The sequence below is a fragment of the Monodelphis domestica genome, chromosome 6 (genome assembly GCF_027887165.1).
Source record: "Monodelphis domestica isolate mMonDom1 chromosome 6, mMonDom1.pri, whole genome shotgun sequence".
Taxonomy (NCBI): domain Eukaryota; kingdom Metazoa; phylum Chordata; class Mammalia; order Didelphimorphia; family Didelphidae; genus Monodelphis; species Monodelphis domestica.
Window position 1 is genome coordinate 147,279,026 of NC_077232.1, and position 9,130 is coordinate 147,288,155.

Consider the following 9,130-nt stretch of genomic DNA (forward strand, 5'->3'; position numbering starts at 1 on the left):
TCTTGGGTTCCCTCTGCTTAGACATTCTTCATACATACCCAGTCTTGTCATTGCTTAACAGTGGTCGACTGGCTTTGTTCCCAGAATCCTTAGAAATTTCTCTCCTGCCTTTTATTGGGCACTGTTTATATCAGACCCCTATAGATTATGTTGACCTTTCAGGACACAGTTTCTAAAACAATCTTATTATATATATTCAGTATATGATGGAAGAGCAGCAAAAAAAAAAAAGACAAACTCTGGCATTGAATTTATAGATTACTGTGTAACATTTTATGAATGTGCATGTGTTTAGAAGAAATGGTAATTTAAAAACTTAAACATTTAAGGCCTCTATATTCCCTTTATTTCTTGTGATTATCGCCTTTTATGAAAACTTTCTATCCTGGTTAATTTTTCTTCATCTTTGACTTATTTAGCAAACTATAGATTATACAGTGTTTTGTTTTATGTAGAAAAAAAAGACTGCACCCTATTTTTATCCTTATTGTAGTTAAGAATTTTCCTTTTCCAGAGGTAATTGGAATGTCTCCAATACATACAGTGCATCACTGTAGTCTTCGGAAGTTAAAGTCTATTCACAAAGTGCAATTTTCTGCTGATCTGTTGACATTCTAACTCTTGGGTTATCTTAGATGATGCCTCTGTGGATCTTGAGTCAACAAGCTAGAGAGAAGTGTCACTGAGTTCAACAGGCCTCTCATTATTTCTCTTCAGATGAACTCCAGCACATTCGTGCATATTCATAGGCTTTAATGCACTTTGCATTCTCAATTCCTATTTCTCAAAGATGAAGAAATTCTTTATAAAGTGGACAACAACCCCATCTTAAAAATTGAAATATTCATTGATCTGTGGTTCCTCTTGCAATATCACCAGTGTTGGTGAATAATTCAAATTAGAGTACTTCCCTATATATTCCATTTTTTAAAGGGACTTCATTTACTTTCTTTCAATGGTTTTCTCCTGTGCCATTCTCACCCTGCATTATTCATGTACAACCTTGCAAATTGCTTCCAGTTTGAACAGTGCTGATATAAATCACAGGGCCATTTTCTCTGGAGGACTTCAGCCTTAAGCTCCACAGCTTGTTTTAAAATGAAAACTGTGTTCAATTAAGGTGATTTGTTTGCTACAGAAATTGTTAAATATCTCATATTGCCATTTGCAGGAAGAGAAGACTGAGCTGTATTCCAGGACATGGGTATTTCATAGTCATCTCATTTGCCACTTCATTCACTCTTTGTAGCCTTGTCTCTCACTTTGCAGTGAATTTCTTCACATAAGAGACATAATTCCCAGTACGAAACTTTTTGATATTAAAACTTGCAATCCCTGAATGCAATATGCAATTTGATTTTCAGATAGAACCAGAATTACTCAGTAAACCAGAATTACTGAGATCTTTCATCCTTTTTAAGTCTTTTAGTAAAGAGGTAGAAAAAAGGTAATATATTTTCTGCTTTCATAAATGAACACTAGAAACCTTGCCAGAAAACCATCATACTGGTTTTGGAGATATATGCAATGAATGAAGCTACTGGTAGCAAATAAAGTCAGGTTATGGATACGAACTGACAATTTATATACACTGAGTGTAATTCCAGTCCCTAACAAATTGGAGATATCCATGAATGTTCAGACTCCAGCTGTTCTCCAAATATTCAGAGACCCTTCAAATCCAAATAGTTATCAGAAGGTAAGTGCAGACACCTGGGCATGATATAGAGTATTGCTTTTCAACCTGAACTGAAGCAAGAAGTTAGAAAGCCTGATTTATGTTTATGATGCTTTCTCTAGGGCCACTCTGAGCAACATATCATTTTGGTTGTCTCAACAACCACTAATTGACTAGTTTGCCTGAAAACCTAACCTTGACATGACAGAACACCATGGTTTCCACAACAGTGATTTATAAACTGTTTTATATGATAGATGCGGTCTCATCATTAAGAGAATGACATTCAGTCCCTTTCCCACATGTTTATTCTTTAAGTGCAGTCTCCCTCCTCAACATATAGATATGGCCATAGGGAAATTGTACATTTCTTATAATTTGTATATAATGGGCAAATGGAGTAACTTTATAAAATCTAATTCATCTTAATATTTTTTAAAATCTTAATGTCAAAGTAGCATAGTAGGGGGGAGGAATATTGTTTCTGGAAAAGAACAGTTTTTCTATGGAAAAGTTTCCCTTAAGAGAAATTTCTTTTGTAACTAGCTCATATAAATTGATTTGAAGCTAGCTGTCTTATTGTTTAAGAAATTTTAAATATGAACTTTTTGTTTAAAACTCTAGTGTTTTACGTATATATATATTACTATTAGTTACCAACTTGGAAAATAGATTATCTATATAACATATACATAAATGCATAGGACCATTGTTAGTTGGTTTCCTTCATAATCGTATACATTTCTTTCATTCACTTAAAATCATTACTTTGGGAATTTATAGGCTTCATCAGAAGTCCAAACAAGTTCACAGCCCAGAAGTGTTTAAGAATCCCTGGATTAAGAAAAACAATAAAAAATAAAAGCAACCAATACCTTTGCCCTCCCTCTCCAGAAGGTGAAACTTTTCCCTAATGTCTTAATATTCTCCCTGAGGTCTTATTAACCAATTTATCCTAGGGGCAACTTTCTTTAGTGAAATCCATTTACCAGAAAGTCAAGAGGGAGTTTTATAAACCAAACAATTTACATAGGTGGTGAAAGAGGGAAGGAAGGAATTCTGTTAACTGAGACTTAAGCAGATTATTTTATGGTCTCATCAGGGTGGCAATAGGAATTTACATGCTTCACAGAGTAAGGTTTTTTTTAAAGGCAAAAAGTATGCCTGCCTCTAACCTTATTGATTTTAATAGAAAAACCCCTTGATCCAATCTCTACATGGGTTAATGTTACAACAAATTTTAATTGCTATCATTCATTTATAATTTGATGTCTTCTAATCTCCATTATTTCGCCCATTTAAAACTCCATTATTAATTCACCAAAATGAACCTCTTTTCCAAATCAATGAAAATAAGAATGAAAATTTATCTCTACCATAGCAGTAGAAATAAAATGCCAGAATATTTTGATGATTCCATATCCAATTAAGTTGCTTTTTATTTATATTTAAAGCTCACTTTTTTTCATACATATGCTTATTAAATCCACATATATCCCACCTACTCAGGTTCTGTAATCTCTTCAGTTATCATTTCCAATGTTTTAAATATCAACTATAAATCTCCATTTTCTTTTTAGCAGCATATTCTCTGATAATGAAATGGTGACAATCTCCAAAATATCTTCAATACTTCCCTTCCAACTGGCTTAATTATTTTTGTACTATTTTAGCTAATCTGATGTGGCGATTCTCTTGAAGCTTCCAGCTTGAAAATACCCTTGAGAAATGTGCCTATTTTTAATGGAAGACACTCTGCTTTTAGCAAATTCAAGGAGAGTAACAGCATTGGGATAACCACTGCCACATAATATTAAACCAATGTATTACCAAATTATTCACTGCATATATTCATAGCTTTCCAGACTTTACAGCTGATCTTGACTTTAACTTTACTAGGCATTTAGGCAGGGCCAGCCCCAGGCAAAATGATGAAGTAACTCAGTTTATCTTTAGCTCGCTCTCTCTCTCTTTTTTTCTTATATTGGTTCCACCACATTTATTCCTGGCACCCTGTATTTTCATACTCACCTCTGGCTATTGGACAGTACTACCTAGTCTCTGTTGAACAGCTCATCCTCCTTGGTCAAAATTTACCTCTCACAAAACACATCTTTCTATATACCTAGAGCTGTCTCTCTACAAATTGCTGATTAGGAAAAACTAAACAGGTTTAGGTATGAGAACAGGTTACTTCTAGAGAAAGTTCTTCAGTACTAAGAAGTATTGCTATTTGAGGAAACCTTTAGTACCTTGGTTGTTTCTTTGAGGAAATATTTTAAGGACAAATTTAGCATTTTTTTTCATGGTCCTTTTGATAAAATTGGTTTTATTTGGCCTTGAGATAGAGCTAAGATCAGGAAATGGAAGTTCTGAGGAAAAGCAGTAAAATATCAGGAAAAATGAAAGCAGAGATATATAAAAAGTGAAATGAATGATCTCAGACAATAAGAGCTTCCCTGACACAAGAGATATTCAAGTAGAAACGGTATCAAGATTTATCTGGACTGTTGCACAAGTAATTTCAGGGTCCCACACATCTTAGAAATTCTACAATTCTATGAATACTATTCTATGTACATTGTTCTCAAAGTTGCTCCATCATTAGATGGACTCACATATGAGTCTGCTCAAAAATCTGTATGAGACACATGAAAGTGAGTTATAATATTACTATATTGCTTACCTCATTGTGTTTACCATACAGATAAAGGCTTTTTTTGGACAATTGCTTTTCCTAAGTATAATGGCTAAAAGGTCAACCCCAAAAATAATAATAAAAAAAACGAACTAGGGTGAAGACCTGTCTCTTAAATATACTTACATGACTTTGAGTAAGTAATTTATTCTCTCATTTCCCAGGCAAATCTCTAGGACTATAAATTATAGAGATTGTGTTGATCTGTTTTATTAGCGTAGTTTTCTTCCCTCAGAGCTACATATGCTGATGAAATCACAGGACCAGCCTCTATTCCTATTTGCCACTCTTTTGGGAATACATCACTTACCGGAAGAATTCTGATGCTGGAAACTATATGACATTTTTTCATCTCTAGTTATGTTTTCTCAAGTTGAATTTTGAAAATTACCATGATTTTCAGCAATGCCTTTAGTCCATTACTCTATACAGTCTTGGAAGAATGGACCATGATCTTGTCGAGGAATTTTCTTGACCATTGGCAAATATATCTATGATATCTAGATATTTGGAATTTTTAAAAATGTTTTTACTCAGGAGATTGTAGTAGAATATTGAAGAATCATGATATATAAGTTGGACTACTTGCTTTAGTCAGGAGCACCTGGGTATTAACTGTTATCAAGATGTAAAAGAATAATTGATTTTTAGTTATCCTGTTTTTAGTGAAAGTGTCAACTTCAATCAAAATTATGGATTTGCTAAGAAGAAAGCTGTCTCATTAATAAAGTGAATTTTCCAAGTTGAAGGACACATATGACTTTTAAAATTAAGATAAAGAGGGGGAAAGGAAAGAGCCAATGTGTCCGAGCAACCCAGCTGAATTCTTCCAACATGACTTATTAAATAACATCGAAATAGTGTCTAAAGTCAATTTCAGAATGGCCAGCTTAAAAAACTATGGGATAAGATATATATTATTTTTCTAGCCTAAGACAGCTTAGGATGTTGGCAGGAGAATCTCTGACATTGGGTTGTGAACCAGCCTAGAATGAAACAGGAGCAGCAGTGAGTTTTGGAAACAACAGTAAAAGCAGCAGTGGAAGCTTTAGAAGCTTTTAGCATAGGGATGATTAAGGAGTTGGAAAATCTGTCAGAAAGAGAATACATTGGATTCTTTGTTGGCAATGGTTGTAGCTAAAGCTGATAAGCAACTTTATTGCCTATGAACAATTCTGGGTCCCACTTCTGGGGCCAAAAGGAGTGCTTGGGGTCCAGTCACAAAGAATAAAGGGCTGTGGTCATAGTTTTAGGGCCAAGAGGAATACTAGTAGTTGTGGATGCAGGACAGCAGGATTCCTATTTGGGTAAATGCCAAATCATAGATCAGGAGAGCGGAACTACACTTTTCCCAGGATAACCTTAAAATACTAAAAAATTGTAGATTCCAAACCTTAGCTCTGAAAACAGTGCCATGAAAAAGCCTGAAAATGAATATAGAGTCAAATTTTAGCAGAAAGTCAAAAAATGGGCAAACAACAACAAAAACTTTACAGTATAGTTACTATAGTGGTAAGAAAGACCAAGGCACAAACTAAGAAGAAGCCATTGAGGAAAAAAAAACTTCAAGGAAAGTCTCAAAGAAACATGCTAACTGATCCCAAATTGAATAATATCTTGAATAATTAAAGAAAGGTATGAGTGGTAGAGGAAAATTTGGGGAAAAGAAATGAGTGATGCAAGAAAACTATGAAAAGAAAATTAACAGCTTGATAAAAGAAGCACCATTTATTCCTCTTTGGAATATTCCAACATGAGAATGTGAATTTCATTCTTCATTACCAAGGTAACAAGACCACCTCAATTTATATCACTTTGAATGACATAAAGCATTTAACTGGAGATGCTGTAAGAATCACATTGTGTGAACTGCACTGATATACTTTGAGGCTAAAGGGGTGATTGGTCACAGATCTGATGGTTCTGTTGAATAATCAGATATAAAGATTGGCCTTTCACAGTACTGAATAATACAGGTATGTCTAAACATCAATTGGAATATAAATGGGAGTCTAAAAGTTTCTATCCAAAAGAAGTATCTTCTATGGTCTTGTCCAAGATAAAATAATTGTCAAAGCTTATATTGAGATGAATGTCACAAATGATGTCCTCACAGTACCATCCTTTTTCCACAATTCCTGATGTTAGATAACAAAAAATACTAGAACCATAATTTATCTCAATGTGTTCTTAGTCCTCAGTGTGTGAACTCTAGCTTTTTGCTTATATCTTAGACAAAAAGTTTGTCACTTAGAGAAATGTGTCGTCTTTAACCTGAGAAGTGTGATATGGAAATCACTTTAAAAGACTGATATATATTAATTTAAGGTCGCCAAGGAATTCAGCTATGTAATTCCTAAATGAAAATTCAAGTCAGCAGTCAACCTTTTATGGAGTTTTTAATTACAAACAGTAGGAAGAAAGGTATGAGAGAGAGAGAGAGAGAGAGAGAGAGAGAGAGAGAGAGAGAGAGAGAGAGAGAGAGAGAGAGGTGAGAGAAGGGAATAGGGCTTAAATACCCATTCTGCTTAGGCTGGGCCAAAGGCCTAAAGCCTTGGATAGCAGAGGCAAAGAAAAGAGATCAGTCCCTATCACTCACATGACCAAAATGGAGAAACAGTCTGAGGGCCTCCACTCCAAGCACCAGGCTCCAACCACCACACTCTCCTCCACCCAGGAAGTTCCAGCACTCCTGAGCTCTCCTCTACCTCACTTCCTGTGTCTCACCTGTGCCAATGGTGGCTCTAGCTTAACCCAGGACTGCCCAGAGGTCTGTCCCCTTTGCACATGTCTGTTGAAGGCCATATTCTCAAATAATTAAATCTTGAGCATTGCTACAGCCCTTTCTAAATCCTGTTATTTTGAGTAGGGTGGAGATTGTAGTTTTCAAGACCTGATTCTGTCATTCCAAGTATCTCTATTGTTATTGACCAAGAAATAGCCAAATCCCATCCTCTAAAGAATGGTTTGAACAGGGTTGAGTATTTTTGAAATTCACAGAAGTGGCATTTTCAATTTCGTCATTCTTATCACTGAATACAGCTTCTTTGAAGTCAAGTCCAGAGTTGGGGACTTTCATTTAAGTGGGGATGACTTTGGCAGCTGCATAGTCAATCATTTCATTGATGAATTTAAGTGAAAGCAAGTAAAAGCAGAACTTCTACAGTTGCATTGAACTCAACAGAGTATCAATCCTGATGAAGATGTTGCCTGTGGTGCAGCTGTACAGATTGCCATCTTGTCTGGCAAAGCTGTACAGATTGCCATCTTGTCTGAGAATATGCAAAACTTGTTACTGTTAGATGTCATTCCTTTTTCCATTGGAATTGAAACAACTCATAAAGTTATGACATAGCTGATCAAATGCAATACCACCATTGCCACAAAGCAGACACAGATCTTCACCATCTACTTGAACAATCAGGCTGATATGCACAATCAGGTTTATGCAGTTAATAGAGCAATGACAAAGGACAATGACCTATATAGCAAGTTTGTGCTCAATGGAACACCTCTCTCCCCATTCCAAGGAAAGTTCTCCAGACAGAAGCAACTTTTGCCATTAACACAAATGGCAAATGTCATAGTTCTACTGTGGATAAGAATCTGAGAAAGGAGAATAAGATCACCATCATCAATAACAAAGGTTATCTGAGCAAAGAAGACATTGAACATATTGTCTAGGAGCCTGAAAAATGCAAGGTTGAAGATGATAAGCAGAGAGACAAAACTTCTTCCAAGAATTATTTTGAATTGTATGCTTTAAGTGAGATGACTTCTGTAGAATAAGAAAAACTCTCAGGCAAAATTGGTGGTGAAGACAAACAGAAGATCTTTGAAGAATTCAATGAAATAATCAGTTGGATAGATAAGAACCAGACAGCTAAAAAGACAGAATTTGAGCCTCAGCAGAAATAATTGGAGAAGGTATCCAACCACAACATAACTAGGATGTCTGAAAGTTCAGGGACCATGTCAGGGTTCATACCAAGTAGGTGGGTTCCCAGCGCATGGGGCAGCCCCATCTGTAGATTCTGGACCCACCATTGAAGAAGTTGCCTTCCAGAAATTGAAAGATTCAAATTTGTACCTAAATAAGTTGTCATTTAAAAGTAACATTTAAGCTACTATGTAAATCTCAGCATTCCAAGTAATTGAATGTTTAAAAAGAGGGGGAAATGCACAATGCACTTTTCATTACCATAAATAAATGGAGATTCAATTCTTGTTCTAGAAAATAAAAGTGTATTGAAAATCTATACCATAAAAAAAGAATTATTGGACTACCTGAAATTTATGATCATAAAAGAGCGTAAACATCATATTTCAAGAAATTATGAAGGAAAGATGCCCCCAGTATCTCATATGCTGATTATAAAATAGAAATTGAAAGAATCTACCATTCATCTCCTGAAAGGGATCCCAAAATGTAAACTTCCTGGATTATTACAACCAAATTCCCAAGCTAACAGTTCAAGTAAAAGCTAGAAAGAAACCATTCAAACTACTATCATGAAGTCATCATAAGGATTACACAAGATTTGCATGTAAAAGTAGAAAAGGTTTGGAATCTGATGTTCCTGAAGGTGAAGAAGTTAGAATTACAACCAAGAAGAGTCCACTGAGATAAAATTAATATGGTCCTTCAAGGGAAAAATATTTAATGAAATAGATGATGTTCCAATATTCCTTAAAGAAAAAAACATGAATAGAAAATTTTAAATTCATAAAAAGATGAAAAATATGTATAAAAA

At 35.0% G+C, this 9,130-nt stretch overlaps 1 pseudogene; it reads left to right on the top strand.

The window, feature by feature from the left end:
- Window positions 1-1,630: 1,630 nt before the first annotated feature.
- Window positions 1,631-8,499, top strand: LOC107649239 (heat shock cognate 71 kDa protein-like; annotated as a pseudogene).
- The last annotated feature ends 631 nt before the right edge of the window (window positions 8,500-9,130 follow it).